The sequence below is a fragment of the Acromyrmex echinatior genome, chromosome 15 (assembly GCF_024713525.1).
Source record: "Acromyrmex echinatior isolate Ae372 chromosome 15, ASM2471352v2, whole genome shotgun sequence".
Lineage (NCBI taxonomy): Eukaryota > Metazoa > Arthropoda > Insecta > Hymenoptera > Formicidae > Acromyrmex > Acromyrmex echinatior.
Window position 1 is genome coordinate 5746296 of NC_141866.1, and position 16801 is coordinate 5763096.

Sequence of the window (16801 nt, forward strand, 5' to 3'; positions counted from 1 at the left end):
ATTAATTACATAATACTAAATTTCTATTGTTATTAAGACAGTACTATTACTAACATTATCATTACTAGTGGGAGAACATTTAAAACAAAGAAAGTGATAAAAATGTATACTAAAATACCACATTAATTTCGCGACTTGACTTCAAAATATATAGCAATTGTCACTGATTCACTGACAAAATTATTACTTCCAGTAACTATAAACCAGAAAATTAATTCCGGGATTAATTCCAATCCTATACAAAAATCTCTAACGGGACACCAAACTAAACTTGCGAATGAGAAGTGACGAGGAATAACTCTCTATGATGAAAATAATTACGACTTTCCATCGCTATAAACTGCACATTCACTGGCATGCATCTGACGCGAGGGACAACGAAAGTCTTTGCATAATGAATCAATCATTAAGATATACTTGTAATTCTAATAATGTTAAAAATATATATGTCAAAAAGCAAACAAGAAGTTAACATTTAACCATTGCCTCGATCAAAGCTCCAATCAATACTGACTTATTTAATAAATTTAATATAAAAATACAAAGAAAAATTGAAGATTATTCTAAACATGAAATTTTTAATTAAAAGTCACTCAAAATTATTAATGATTTCTTGATATTTACAATAAAATCCAAATTTAAAGAAAGTTTTAAAATTAAATATTTATCAAACTCGCTAAATTAATAAACAATTTTTGTTGTCATATGTTTTATTCGTCGATTTGTGTAATTTATATCAATAAAGCAACAATAAATTTGATTTACTACGACAAGATAAATGCTACATGTATTGATATATAATAATAATATTGATAGATATATAATAATATAACAATAAGGATATAAACATTCCAATAATGTATGATTTATTATTGCTCAAATTACAAAAGTAAACATAATGGCATTTATCTGGACCTAGTTTACATAAATTTTATATTATGTACCTAATACTATTATATATACATTTATTTATAACAAAATTAATTACAATGTTAACGCATTACACACTTTGTATATGTATAGAATTTCATAAGAAATTAAGTTTAATTTCAGGGGAGCTGAAAATTCAAAATTATATGTAATATGGCTTATTTTTATATTTGATAATTGGAACGGGATGCTGATAATTAAATAAAATTTAAAATTAATTAAAAATATTATTTAATTTTTAATCCCTTCTTTCCATTTATCAAATATATACATATGATATCTATGTATCCCTACCTACATGTTACATAATTTATTAGTGAAATTTATTATGTAATATCTTTTAGTTTTATTATACTTATTTTTTATTTTTAAAATAAAATTTAATTACCCGACTGCGAAATTTATTGAAGTGTCATTTTATTTGTATTAATTTAATTTTTTAATTTAAAATGTGATTGTGTTTATTCCTACCCATCTATACTTATTGTTCCTACCTATCCATATTTTTATTGTCCTACCTACCCGTATTTTCATTTATTCGTGCCTATTTGCGTATACCTATCTCCATCCGTGTATTCCTACTTACATTACTTCACAAATATGCAATAACATCGTTATAATACATTAATGGCAGCGTTCAGAGAAAGTAGCTCTCAAATTTGCAAAATTCTTCAATTCGATTGGTTCTTGCTGTTGGTTCCTTATGGATTTAAATGTATAAACTAATCACATTGAAGAATATTGCAACAATGCAAAGCTAATTTCTCTGCTGAACGCAACCAATTCTATCGCGTACTGACAAACTGAGCGGGAGTTGAGTAACTAATTTAATCGCGATCATACTAATAATAAAGAAGCAATAAACAGTAATAATTAAAGCAGGCTTTCAATCTTTAAAATACAAACAAATAAACAAATAACAGGGCTAATGAGAGTTAGTGCGGATAATCAAGGGCAAGTTTTGTAGCTTTCTTTAATCTATCAAACTTAAGCTTGATTATCCGCGCTATCTCTCATTAGCCCTGTTGTTTGTTGATTTCTTTTGTATTTTAAATAACTCTCAAAAAATATAAGAACTCGCAATTGCGAGCAAATTACCCTCCCGAATATTCAGTTTATCTTTTACATTCTGCTCATTGAGCTCGTAGAGATTCTCTTCTTTCTTCTGGCCAGATTGGACTCACCTTTCGTCGTTACTGACCAATATTCTGGCTTTATAAACCAGATATCGGCAACAAGGAGAGACATACTCCTTTTTGCTGCCGACTACTGCCGACTGTATATCGCCGGCAATGAGCGTAAGACTTTACGCTTCTGTATGATGCGCGAAACACGAACGCGTCGCGAAAAGGCCATCATATTAACAAAATTGATTAAATATTAATATAAACAATTATCATTAATAATAATAATAATTCTATTAATATACGAATAAATTTTGCGTTTATTTTTTATTCGCATTTATTCAAAATAAAAAATATAAATATGTGACTAAAAATAAATCTAAATTAAAAAATCTTCATGTCAATAACGTATTTATTTCAAAAGTCTCTAATATTACGAAACTAGATTAAATTTCTTAATGTAAATTTTATAATGTATTCAATGAAATTTAATTTAAAAATAAATAACTAAAAATTATTAAATCGATTATCATCCGATAAAATTCAAGGCCTATGTACGTATTTTTAACGATTCGAACGATTCGTTGCTGAATCTCATCTCAAAACATGCGGAGATGAAAAATTCAGATGAATGATGTAAGATCCGAAAGGGATATTTTTCTCACATATCAATAAATAAATCTCTATCGTATTTTGTATATTATTAGAATTATTTATTGACTAATTTATTATTTCAAAATTAAGTCATGCAAAACTCTGAATGCCATTTTAAAAAATAGTTATAAAATAAAATTCTTATATTTCTTGATAAAATGTATATTGGATCTTTCATCATGTTACTACTTTAATTGGTATAAAATCCAATTACTACATATGGATAAGTTATAAAATATTAGGCTGAAGTAAGTGCATTGAGATAAATAATAATAATTAATAAACGTCTTTTACAAAATGTCTTTTACAAAAAAGCGAGATTAAAATTATATGCTCTATATTAAAATTTTTGTTATCATTTCATTAGTAAATTGTATACAAAGAAGTATGAACAGAATAGACGGAATTTCTTAGAAAACAGTTCATATTATACGTAAATGTGTATATAGTTATTGCTTTTTTACATCAACTTCTATAAAACTTAATCCTGAATAAATATATGAGGATAGGATAGATCGGAAAAATAATAAAATAATATTTATTAAACTGTAATAATCACTATTCTATAAAATGATATCTATAGATAATAATTTCATCTTTTAATTATTATTTTATATAATCTTTATATTTTTTAAATTCTGGTATTTCATATATTTCAAAAATAAGAACATTTTTCTTTTTCGTTTTAACTTCCATGTTAATTATTTTATAATAATATAAAAAACGACTATCGAAAAAACCTATTTTGTACTTTTGAGATTAAATTACTTAATAACAAAGCATTCACGTTAACGCGTATGAATTTACAATTAGTACAAATTTGAGCTAAATTTAATAATTAGAAATAATTGAAAGTGAACAATAATCAATAAATATAACAAACGGCTCTCGATGGAAATAACAATACAAATATTCAAAATAAATAAGGACTATTAAGAGCCAAACACGATTCTAATTAATTAAGAGCTAAACGCATTATTCAACGTTAATAGTTTCCTACTAAAGATGACCGCATTAAAGATGGAAATGTATGATTATTTTCAAATTTTTAATGTTTAATCTTTTTATTTTTAATTGATGTCTTTAACGAAATTATATGTATTGTTTCCGCAATAAGAACGTTCAGTTAATTTGGCTCTTAACAGTCCTTATTTATTTTGAATATTTGTATTGTTCGTTCAAAGTACTCTGATAAAAAATTTTTTATGCATGAATATGTTTAAATATGTATGAATAAATATTCATAAACATGTATAATCATATCTGAAATATGTCCGTACATGTTCATACATCCCTCTTTCTTTTGTAAAATTACTTTTTAGTGTGATTGAAACAATAATATTAAAAATAAATAAAAGGATAATTTTTATACTATTTCTTTTAGAAAAAAAAAATCAAGTTTGAGGAAATGTTTTCACATTACTATTATTATTTTTATTACACTAAAAAGTAATTTTATAAAAGGAAAAGAGATGTATGAACATGTATGGACGTATTTCGTATATGTATATGCCCATACATGTTCATACATCTCTTTTTCTTTCGTAAAATTATTTTTTATTGTAATGGAAATAATAATAGTAATGTGAAAACATTAAAAATAATTAAGGGGTTAATTTTCGTATTGCTCGTTTCAGAAAAAAAGTTTGGAAAAATGTAAAAAAAATTACTCATACACAATTATGCATAATTTTATATATAGTTATACACAAGTAATTTTTTTACATTTCTTCAAACTTGATTTTTTTCTAAAATAAATAGTATAAAAATTTCCCTTTTAATTAATTTTAAAATGATTTCACATTACTATTACTATTTCAATCACATTAAAAAATTTTACAAAAGAAAGAGGGATGTATAAACATGTACGGACATATTTCATATATGATTATACATGTTTATGGATATTTATTTATATATTTATAAGTGCATATTTATACATTTATATATATTTATTTCATGCATAAAGCATTTTTTACTGAGTAGGTGTAACATGGCATTATACATTTCATAGTGCATGCAATAAATTTCATATAATAAAAAGGTATTCAGGATTAAGTTTATCCTAATGTGTCATTACTTATCCATTTTAAGGCAACGAATGTATGGAATGCTATACATACAATTATCCGTATATTTTTAATAAATTGATGAATACATCTATAGATATATATATATATATATATATATATATAAAATTTTCACACATTCGTTACCCCAATAAAAATATTAATTTATCACTCACCAATCTGATGCGCAACAGCGGAGTTATATCAGCAACGTCGCTACGATGATTCTGTAACAAAAAAATATGAAATCCAAATTAAAATACAGTAAAAAAATCAACCAATATTTCATAAAGTATTACTAAATGCAAAGTTCTCTTGAAAATAAAATTATATAATATTTAAAATGTATAATTTTTATAAGCATCGAATTTTTTAATTCACTATTCAGTTATATTTATAAAAATAATTATACATTTTCTTAAAAATATGTGTTTACAAAATTTCAAAATAATTTTAAAATAATCCTTTTTTTTATCATTTTTTAAATCATTAAAATGAAACAACTCAAGATTAAATAGAAGAAAGATTTTAATAAGCAAAAAAATGATATTTACCGCAAGGTTGCTCCGCCGGTGCCTGATGCCTCTCCCAGACCTCCTCCTCCTCTCAGAATCGGGTTGACATCCTCTCGCACAGGACACTCGCGTGAAACACTCGCGAATAATATACTACAAACGCGCGCGGACTAATCATTTATAAAAGTCTTTCGCGCGACACTACGGCACTCCACGTTTACAAAACCCATGATAAGATTTCTATTTCGATCGGTGGAATCAACACCACACGTCGACGAGTACTTGCAAAACACACGATGAATGCCGAACAAGAGTTAAGCTCCACACGAAAGAAGACGAAATCGATCGTATCGAGTCCGTCACCTCTGTTTTACGCAAAATCATGTTTAAAATTGACTCAGAAATACGCCCTAACTGCTAGTTCTAGTGGGACACAAGTGGTGCTGTACCTCGAGCGATTTCCAAAGAGACTGGTAGACGTGACGAGTTCCTCTAATAAGAGTAAAGTTGGTACCATCACCGATTGTCTAACAATCTAGACAATTCAGGAATGGGATCCAACCCCTCGGCACGAAGCTAGTTTTTTTTAAAAAAACTACTAGAGCTAGGCTCTGACCAAGTCAGATTAAACACGATTTAGGCTGGTAGATAATGACAGAGAAATGAGCGCCCTGACCAGAGTTATACAACTCCTTTTTGAGCGACTCACTAGGGCGAAATTCTATAACTCATTATGCAATCGTTATGTGCTCATAACGACTGCATAACTCGAGTTATCGAATACAGGCCCAGAGAAGAATCCGAGTCGATCGATCCCTTCTTATAGCTAAGGGCCGAACTGTTGACCGACAGACAGAGCGCGTCCTCAATTAACCGACAGCAACAGTAGTTGCTAAACCGCGCGAACACGCACCACGAAGTGCATGACATTACGCGGCCGGCATCACCTCGTGCCCGGAGCACTTGGCGTGAGAGCGTTGCAGTGACCGTAACCACCTCAGCAACGTCTCAATGAGAGTTCCGTTTTCCTGTCGAAACGTCGCAGATATGATTTCATCGCCGAAATAGAATTCTATCAAATGGGTTTTGTTAAAAGTCCATTAGTCCGATAACTTTAACGGCACTCCCGAAACAAACGCGCGACGCGACGAACCGGCTGCGGTTCGTTCACTCTCAATTAAATCGGCGGACGAGGGTACGTTAGCTTTCCCGTCGTTGGATTTTTATACGAAGAAAACGATTTTACTCAATATCTCAATAAAAATTTATTTAGACATATCATTCAGATAGATCCAAAAAATTTTAGATAGATTTGAGAAAAACCGTTTTTTTCGTATATATCCTCCGGGTACTGAGCCCTCTCACCACGTCAAGGTGTACCCATGAGAGGGAAGATATCATCTGAAAAATGTAATATACAGCTATTATCTATATTACTGGGCAATTATCGGTTAACTTTTAGAAATAAATATCAAAAACATTCAATTCGTCGTTTGATATAAATTCGCAATAAAAAGTAGATAAAAGGGCTGAATCTCTTACAGACGATGTCTGTAAGATATGATTAGAGTCAATAGGATGAGCTAAAGATTAATAGAAAAGAGAAATATTTTTTTTATTACCGATAAATAGTTTCAAAGTTATACTCAATTTTTTATCATATCACGACAGATGCATTAGATTAATTGTGAATGTAAGGATCATATGAATTGCGTTATCTGCTTGAGAATATTTATTAACGTTGCTTTTTTATGACTCGTGTGATACCGTTCGAAGAATAATCGAGAATCATACTCAAGAGACGCGAAAATGTTACATTAAATAAAAATAATTTTTGTCCGTAATTATCGCGAAATAATAATAAATTCTTATTTTCCATTATTTTTATTCCAAATGAATGAACCGTATAAAATATCTGTTCCATAATATATGACTGTCACTTCAATTCTTTTATGAATAATTAAAACTAATTTCAATTCTTTTATGAATTATTAATGCAAGTTAGTAATTGCATACTGATGTCATTGTGAATATTGATAAAGTACAACGTTTCGCATTACATCTAGCATTTTTTGCCATTACGTTTAAAAAAAAATGTGAAGAAGAGTGGCACGGCTACCTGCCTGTACAAGCTTCGATAAGAGAATGATTGCGCGGTAAATATAACGCACCGTCTATCCACTCTTCTGCGCCAAAACAATCCCCAAGACCACGCACCGATTACCTTATTGTGGAAATATTTTAACGCGTGTTACAAAATTAGTAAAATAATCTATTCGTTAACATTTTTAATTCTTTGATTAATAGGCTTTAGTTTTACTCCTTATATTGGTTACGTCCACACTCAGCTCAGAATATCTTAGATATTTTAATTGTGTTATGATAAAAGCTATTAATAATTTGTAGTAACTTTTTATTACACGAAATCTGCGCAATGTACGCAATGTTTTTAATAAAAGATTGATGCCTTGCCTTTTTGTTACGTTCCTTTCCTATCGTTTAATTCTGTCGTTTACGTCTTCCTCATTTTTAATCCGAGAAAAATAAATTTATAATTATATTTAAATTATTTATTGCTAAATGTATATGAATGCTATTCATATACATTATTCTATTTAGTCCAAAATGTTTCATAATTTAAAAAAGATGTTTGCATTTATCTTTATCTAAAGAATATATAACATATTATCAATCTTTATTTAATAATTATAAATCATTAAAGAAAACGATAAAAATCGAGATATCTTTAATTTTAGGATGTCAGAAACACTTCACATGAGCAATTGTGTAAAAGAAAATCACACTAGCAAACCACTTTTTATCTCTTGTCTTTTCAGCACGTTAGTTGAAATATTCGAAATTCTTAAACAATAAATATTTTCTTCGATGTAACACGATATAATAGCGATATTACATAACTCGTGCTACTGAAATTATAATGTTAAGAAATTATAATGCTAAAAAATCGATATAAAAAATTGTTTCATTCTGCGACAAAAAAAATATTAATTTATTAATTATACTTTTCTTTCAATTAGTACAAAGACAAGTTATCTATATATTAATATAGGACTTAGTCATATTTAAAATAAAATTATTTAAAGTATATACTTTTAACAAAAAAAGATAAAAGGATTATTTCAATCCGAAAATAACTTCTTCTTTACTTCTTAAGTAATATTTTAAATAAGTTTACGAAACTTATTTTATATTTTTTAAATAAATCATATCAATTGATCGTATTTAAAACAATTTTATTTAAAATATGTACTTTATAAATAAAGATAATAAAGCAGTTATTTAGTATTTATTATTTCAAAAAAAAAAATCATTTTCAGATTATTCAATAATTAAACTTTTTGAATAGTCAACACTTGAACTATTTTTTTTTAATCAATATAATTATCGCTCAATTGTATAAAAACAAAATTATACAAGTGTCAACATATTAAATTATTTAATTTTAAATTACGTTTCGATTTAATATCTTAATATAACACCTGTATAATCTATCTTTTGCATCGTCGATTGAAATCCAGTTATCATTATATATCTCTTGACAGCAAATGCTGCATTCAAACTCACGAGTTCAACTTTTAAAAGTGACATATCTAACTTTATATAGATGTTATATTAGGTATTATATTGAAATATAATTCAAAATTAGATAATTTAATATGTACAATGAGTACAAAAAGTATTAATACAGAGAAAATATTTTTTAAAAAAACTTTACTTTTTAAAATTAAATATTATCCAGCGAGAAATGAGTCATCGAATTGATGTCATTGATGACAAAAAATTTGTTTTAAAACAGAGAATTCGTGTGTTTATAGCAAGAAATTTGTGTTTTAAAAGAGAATTTGTGTTTCTAAAGTAAAGAATATAGTACATGAAGGCAATCAAACTGTAGGCAATAATTTTTGTGCGCAATGAACTATCGGCAAAAGTGATATAAGCAAACGATATTGTAGGCAATCGATTTGTACCCAGCAAACGAGAATGGATTGAAATGGATTAAAATGGATTAAAATGGATTAAAATGGATTAAAATGGATTAAAATGGATTCAGATTTTCAGAAATACGGACTCATGAATCCTTTTAAAATAAATCTTTTTCAATCTTGAATGCATTTTTATTCATTTATAGGAATGGCATGGAGTATAATTTCTATGCTTTTCAATCTAAAAATAATTTATTATTAGTATTTTATATGCATCGTGAATACTGCTTAATTTAAAATTCTGAATAGAAAATGCAGTTTTTTAATCTAATTAAATAAAAAAAGTTTTTCTTTTAATGACTCATTTTTTTAAAATGGGCCATGAATACTATTCAAAATTGTGAGTAGAAAATCTATTGTTTCATTTAAAAATGCATGAATGCTATTTTATTCAGAATTATGAATTAGAAATTTTTCGTTTTAATTCAACTAAGTTAAAAAAAAGTTATATCGTAAAAATATATCATGAATTCTACTTTATTTAATAATTAAAAGAAACATAAAAAGAATTACATAAATATGTACAATAAATGTTACATATGTAAATTTTTAATTAATAATTTAATCGCTTTTATGTATATTTTATTATATATTAATACGTTTCCCTTATTATAAAGCTAGTGTATATTTCGTATAAAAATTTTAAAATAATAACTATAGAATTTCATGTAATTACTACTTTAATTTATTTAAACTTTTACATGTATATAAATTTTTTATATGGAATCCAATTTATTTTTATGGATTTAAAATAACGGATTCGGATGGATTGAAAATTTCCAATCCATTTCAATCCATTTTCGTTTGCTGAGTAGACAAACGGAATCCTCGTCAAATCAGTATCTTCTTATGATTCCTTCCGAACCATACAACTTTTGTCTGAAACATTTTTCCGCGTTTTTAAGAAATCTTAATGCATTATTTAAAATGCTGTATAATCGAGAGAATGTGAGAACTATGAGTCGATGCGGTAAGAACAATTACATAAGAAAACCAAGAAAAAAATTTGAAGACTAGTCAGTCCAGTCAGTTTAAGGCAGTTTAGTGCAGGAACAGAAAATAGATCACATGTCACACTAATACCAGTGAGATCGATCGTCAGCGGTTTGTTAAAATTTTTTTTGAAAGCCGATTATAAAGTAACTTCAACAAGTGTGAAAATTCTACTGTAAACAATTTTAAAAAGTGTTAAAATTGAGATTAAAATTTATTTAAAGTAATATTTTAACTAACTTTTGTGCGGATATAACTCGTCAGAATAACTTTTACGACGGTTAGAGAAAAAAAAATCTCTTTACAAGTTGGTAAAAAGATTTTTTTTAGCAATCGTATATTCTACTTTTAAAAAATTGGCAATTACATCATTTGTTGGAGCAACGTTTCAACTTTAAAAATCTGTATTTTTAATCGCAATACGATAATTTTTAACGGAATTAGAAGCAATAAAATAAAAATATTCCTTTTTACTTAATTTGTGAGTGTATATATATATATATATATTTATAAATTTTCTTGTGTGTCAAAATTGTTTTTTATGTATCAGGAACTCTAGATATTCGTAAAATAGAGCTATTAAGCTGCTCAGAACTATTCGATCTCGAATTTCGCTGAGAAGTTAGCACCTCATTTTTTAAAAATTATTTAAAAAAATTGTTATTAAATGAATCTCGCATTAAAAAATACAAAGAATTCTTTGTCTTGTTAAAAAGAAGCAAGAACTCTAATCAGAACTATCGTATCTAAAAATTGATTTTTCAAAAATTTTTAATTTTGTTTTGATTTTTCAAAATTTTTGTTTATACATCAGGAACTTTAGATATTCACGAAATGAAGCTATTGAGCCGTTCAGAACTATTCGATCTCGAATTTCGATAAGAAGTTAGCACATTTTTTAAAAATTATGTAAGAATAGTTATTAAGCGGAATTCTTGTTATAAATTATAGAGAACTCTTCGTCTCGACAAAAGGAAACGGGAAATCTAATCAGAACTATGAAGTTTCAATGTTAGGATGCTAACTTCACAGATGCAGTTGTAAGTGGTAAACCGTAAGATATTAACCAATTATAATCGATTATTCTCCTCACATTTAACTGTGATTGTTTCCAATTTTTTACAGCTTACGATCCTACTTGCGATCCTATTGTAGAACAGGCATAAATGCGGGTTGCGATACGCGTGACGGCAATTAGCTCGCACACGGCTGATTGCCTATCGTGGACGCGGATACATGGCGAATACATTCGATTTATTCCTTGGAGCCAGATATTATTATTCTCTTATAAGTTTATTAATATTTTTAAAATTCTTAGAAATTAAAAAATGGTCTAGCAAAAATAAATTAAAGAGCTTTTATTGGATTTACATTTATGTTATGCACATTTTCTATTAAAATCATCAAAAACATTAAATTTTATTAAAATTTTTAATAACAAAATTTAAATAATTATATGTTTCAATGTTTCATTTTTTTTCAGTAAACATATTTAAAACATTGAGATTAATTAATGTAATTTTGTCTTGTAGCGCATAATATAGAGTCATTAAGAATTAAAGAAACAGAGAAGAAAATAAAACTTGATTAAATTGCCTAATTATTTAATTAACAATTATTAAAAAATATTTAATTAAAAAATTATCGGAGAAAACCTTTTAAATATTTTTTTTATTTTGGTGGATTTTGCTTCTAGATTAGAAATTATAATAAAACATTTGTGCATTACATATTAAGCTAATTATTGTTTTTATTAACAAAGTTGATAAAAAATATTTTGATCATAAATATGCATTTTACTGAAGAAAAGCGAAATGTGAGGCGTATTTCCCCCTTTTAACCTATATAATATTAACAGACATATATTCTTGGATGTATATAATAATATTTTATGTAATAATAGTGTAATACTTTTATATATACATTTGCAGAAACAGCTACGAGCACTTCCCTACAAAATTTAAGTGCGTTGCAGCAACAGTATCGAAAAGCGGTTCACCAAATGACTGAACTTGTTGTTTATAAGTAATTTATATATAATGTAATATACCTAGATTCTGACTTAACATATTACATTAATTAAAATTTTATAATTATATCAAGATAGATAATATATGATCTGTGTTTAAAAATAAATATTACTTAAGTTTCTCACATTTTAAATACTAAAGTATCAACTAGAAAAATATAATGCATAATTTAGTGTAAAAATATTTTTTTTATCTAAGACTGAATTATAGTTAAAAAAGTTTATATTGTAAGTTAAATATACAAATCTCACATATATATCTTTAACATATTTACATTATTTCCGTGAATCTATTCTCTTTTTTATGATTGTTGAAATATTATTTACTAATTCGAAGAGTTAATACACTAAAAAAAGAGTACTTAATTTCAATAAATATTTATTTATATATTTTTAAGTAAATATTTATTTAATGTAAATTTATATTTATTTAGTACAAAAACTATTGATTAAATTGTTGATAAAACTAGTATTTGATTTATTTATCATTTTTTTATTAAGTAAATATTTATTTACTGTAAGTTTATGCTTACTTTGTACTAAAAACATGTATATGTATTAATATGTACTAATTGTAAGATTTAAAATTATTTTTAATGTAGAGGAATTAAAGAATATTTTTACAAAATGATACTATCACTTAAAAAAAATAGTGTACTGATTAGTAATTGTTTTTATTTTTTACATTTTTTTAGGCCATGGCTGCACTTTGATTGGATATTCTCGTTGACGTCAAAAGATAGAAAACAAACAAAGATTCTGAAGATATTACATAGATTTACTGAACATGTAAAAATACTATGTTATACCTAAACGTTATTTTTTGAAAAATTACTACAAAATTCCTATGATTTTCGTGTGTAAAAACATTGCGATTTATTAATAATAAGTTAAACTAAATTAGACCACTATAAAAATAAATCAAATAATAAAAGAAGAGCTAAATACGACTACATCTTAGGATGCTTGGATCATAAATAATATTTTTATGTGATAATTAAAATTCAAATTTAATAACGGATTTCATAACAATCGATAAAGTAAAATAAATACTGTGAGCCAATGCACATTTTTATGTGAATTCTTAAATATATTTTTTAATCTTCAAACTACGCTCCAAACGCTATTGATCTTGAAAAAACAGTCCTAAATTAAAACTAAAATGGTAATATCACAAATTTATCTGATAGTTAATTTAATAATAATAATAATATTAAATAATACTAATGTTAAAATACTGCAAAGACACTATAACATTCACCACGTAGTTTAAGGAATTAAAAAATGTTATATTTAAAAATTTATATTGAAATATTATTAAGTTCTAAAATATAACCTCATGTTTGACACTTTTCTATTTAATTAATTAATTCTTTAATGATTACTTTTATGATTATTCTTTATTTCTTTTTTTTATTCTTAATTGATTATTCTTAATTGATTAATTCTTTAATAATACATTATTAACGCATTCATATAAATCATAGAAGAAGCATTAAAAAGTTGTATTCACGTAAATTATTACTGAAAGAAGACTTTATCATAAACGCACTAATGGTCAATACTTGAAAGAATTTGATAATTTATCAGCACAAAGAGATGACAATGAAACAATTGGAAGTACGTAATGTAATCAGACGTTATTCATTAAATTTAGTATAATATTATAAATTATATTTTACAATTAAAACTCAAAAGATAGTTTCATTTCTTGATGTAATAAATATTATCTAATAAAAGTCACAGAAGAACTTCGTATTATTAAAATAATACTGATATATATTTTTAGCACAAAGAAAGCGATTTTCAATGTTGGATCTTCTAATAGCGGAATCTCATAAAGATCTTATGACTGATATAGATATTAGAGAGGAAATCGATGCTTTTGTGTTTGCGGTATGTTTTTGTAATAATTGCTTTTGATTTTTTACGCATTATTTGCTATTTCAATATATGTATATAATGTGGTTGTAGGGCTAATGTGGCGATAGCGCAGCAGTAGCTGTAAGCTTTATTTTGGCACAATTAGCTGAACATAAGAACATTCAGGTATTTATATCATTAAATATAAATTGCCACTCTTAGACTTCTAAAGAAATTAATGAATTCTTATAATTCTAGAAAAGTCAGTTATTTAAAATACATCAAATTAAATATTTTAAGTATATGTATGTAATGTATTGTTTCTCTGTATAGATATGCAAAAATGTATATATAAGCGTGAGCGCGTATGTGTAGATATATTTCAAATATTCCATTTTTCAACGTTTTTTCAATTTTATATACATATAAATAAAATAAGTTAATTTGATACTTGTGAAAAACATTTTCGAAATTTCATAGAGTTTACTAATTGTGTCTATATATAAATGTATTAAAATAACAAAAACGCATTTTTAATTAACATTACTGATACAGTAAGTACATCAATGATTTGAAACAACTACTATATTTAGAAAGATGTATAAAGATGTATAAAGATGTATAAAGGAAGCGCATCCCAGTGTACCGTTTATATCACGTATTTGGAGAAGACGTAAAATTACGCAAAAAATTATTTTCTTACATTTTATTTTATTTTTAAATATATTACTTAATATCTCAAGTAGCAAGGAATTATTACTTGTTATTATTTTGACATGAAAATAATAATAATAGCTTTATTGAAGAGAAAAGATATTATATACACTCGTTAAATTATCGCAACATAAATTTACATAAAAATTTATATAATTTCAAGTAAGCGTAATTCCGTAAAAAATGGATTTAAAATTTTTTTTTCATTTAAGGATAAAGTCTATACTTTAAGATTCAAAAATTTTGAATTCATTTTTATTTTCGCCATTTTTTTTAAAGTAAGGAAGTATCACATCTCCAAAAAATTGCAATAATTTAACACAGGCTGTGGGATGGAACGAATTTTTTTCGTTATGGTAATCATTATAAAATTTGGACTTTTCCTAGCAAATTTAAAAAAAATTAAAGAGTTGTGCGATTTTTTGTTGCGGAAATACGGTGTACCAAAATTATCTATGCATTTTTGTTTAACTACCGTCAGCATTAACATTATTCGATGCGCATCATGAGGAGATTCTTGATCGGATTTTGCGCGTAATTAATTATCACTTTACTCTAATATAGTAGTATTATTTACCATGTTCGCAATTCTCTCACTCTCCTCTGTATACGATACAGCATATAAAATTTTAAAAATAGTATTACATTTATAATTAGCATTATTATTAAATTTAAATTATTACATTATAATACATTTCTCATAATACATAAACTAAAGCATACATTCCTATTTTATATTTGCAGATATTTAATTTAAAAAATTTAATAAGAAAAATTTAATAAGAAATAATTACATAATTTGTAATTATTATTTATAAATCTCATTTTATAATATCCTTTTTAGAATATTTCATATCTGCTGGAACAATGATAATTATCAATATTTATGCAATCCACAAAAATCCCAATTTCTGGCCAAATTCAGAAGTATGATCCAGATAGATTCTTACCCAAGAAAAATCCGAAATCGTCACCCTTATTCGTATATGCCACTCATATGCTGGACCATGTAACTATATCAGTAACAATAATTTTTTATACCCTTACATAAACTGATTGCGACATATATAAAATTTTTCAACGATTTGATATGCTGGAAATGAAGACAATGATAGTTTTTGTGATACACAATTTTTACTTGGAGCCTATTGATTATTTAAAAGATGTTCAACTACAAACTGATATCACATTTTGCCCTACTCAACAACTTCGTATAAGATTTATCTCTATTCACAAAATTAATGCAAGTAATTGAATCAAATATCGATTTAATATATGTCGTAAAAAGCAAACGTCGGAGAAGTAGTAAAATATGGTATATATTATAGACAAAGTTGAGTAGTAACTCATTTTTTGTTTTTGTGTCTATTTTGTTGACAGTAGTATGCACGACCTAGACGATATACTTTCACGTTTTTTATTTAAAATATTCGTTAATAAAATATTCGTTAAAATATTTTCAGTGAAATTAAAAGATAAAATAGTTAAAACATATAGAAATTATATAGAAGCGAAATTTATATTCTTTTCTAAATTCATATTTACATAATTCATTCATAATAATATTAGTATATCGATAGTCACAAACTAGAAATTATGAGTATATGTGATTTCATTATCATAGGCGGAAAATCTGTTACCTTAGAAAATTTTTCATAGAAAAATCTTATATCTAAAACTATCAATAATATGGCTAATAAAATTAATACTACATATTACTGCATCAATATCTCATACACATAAACTTACACACAATTTATCAAAAGAAGTAATCTTTCCAATTAGATTTCTCACTGATTGTTCATTGAGCATTTTATTTTGCTAAACGCGCAATGCATATATTTATAATAATATAATAATAAACAATAATAAATAATTTTTATTAAGACCGTAATGTAATACTAAT

The 16801-nt window shown here is 25.9% G+C and overlaps 1 pseudogene; it reads left to right on the plus strand.

Annotated features, from left to right (window-relative positions):
• Positions 1-10253: 10253 nt before the first annotated feature.
• LOC147907225 (cytochrome P450 4C1-like) lies at positions 10254-15111 on the plus strand (annotated as a pseudogene).
• The last annotated feature ends 1690 nt before the right edge of the window (positions 15112-16801 follow it).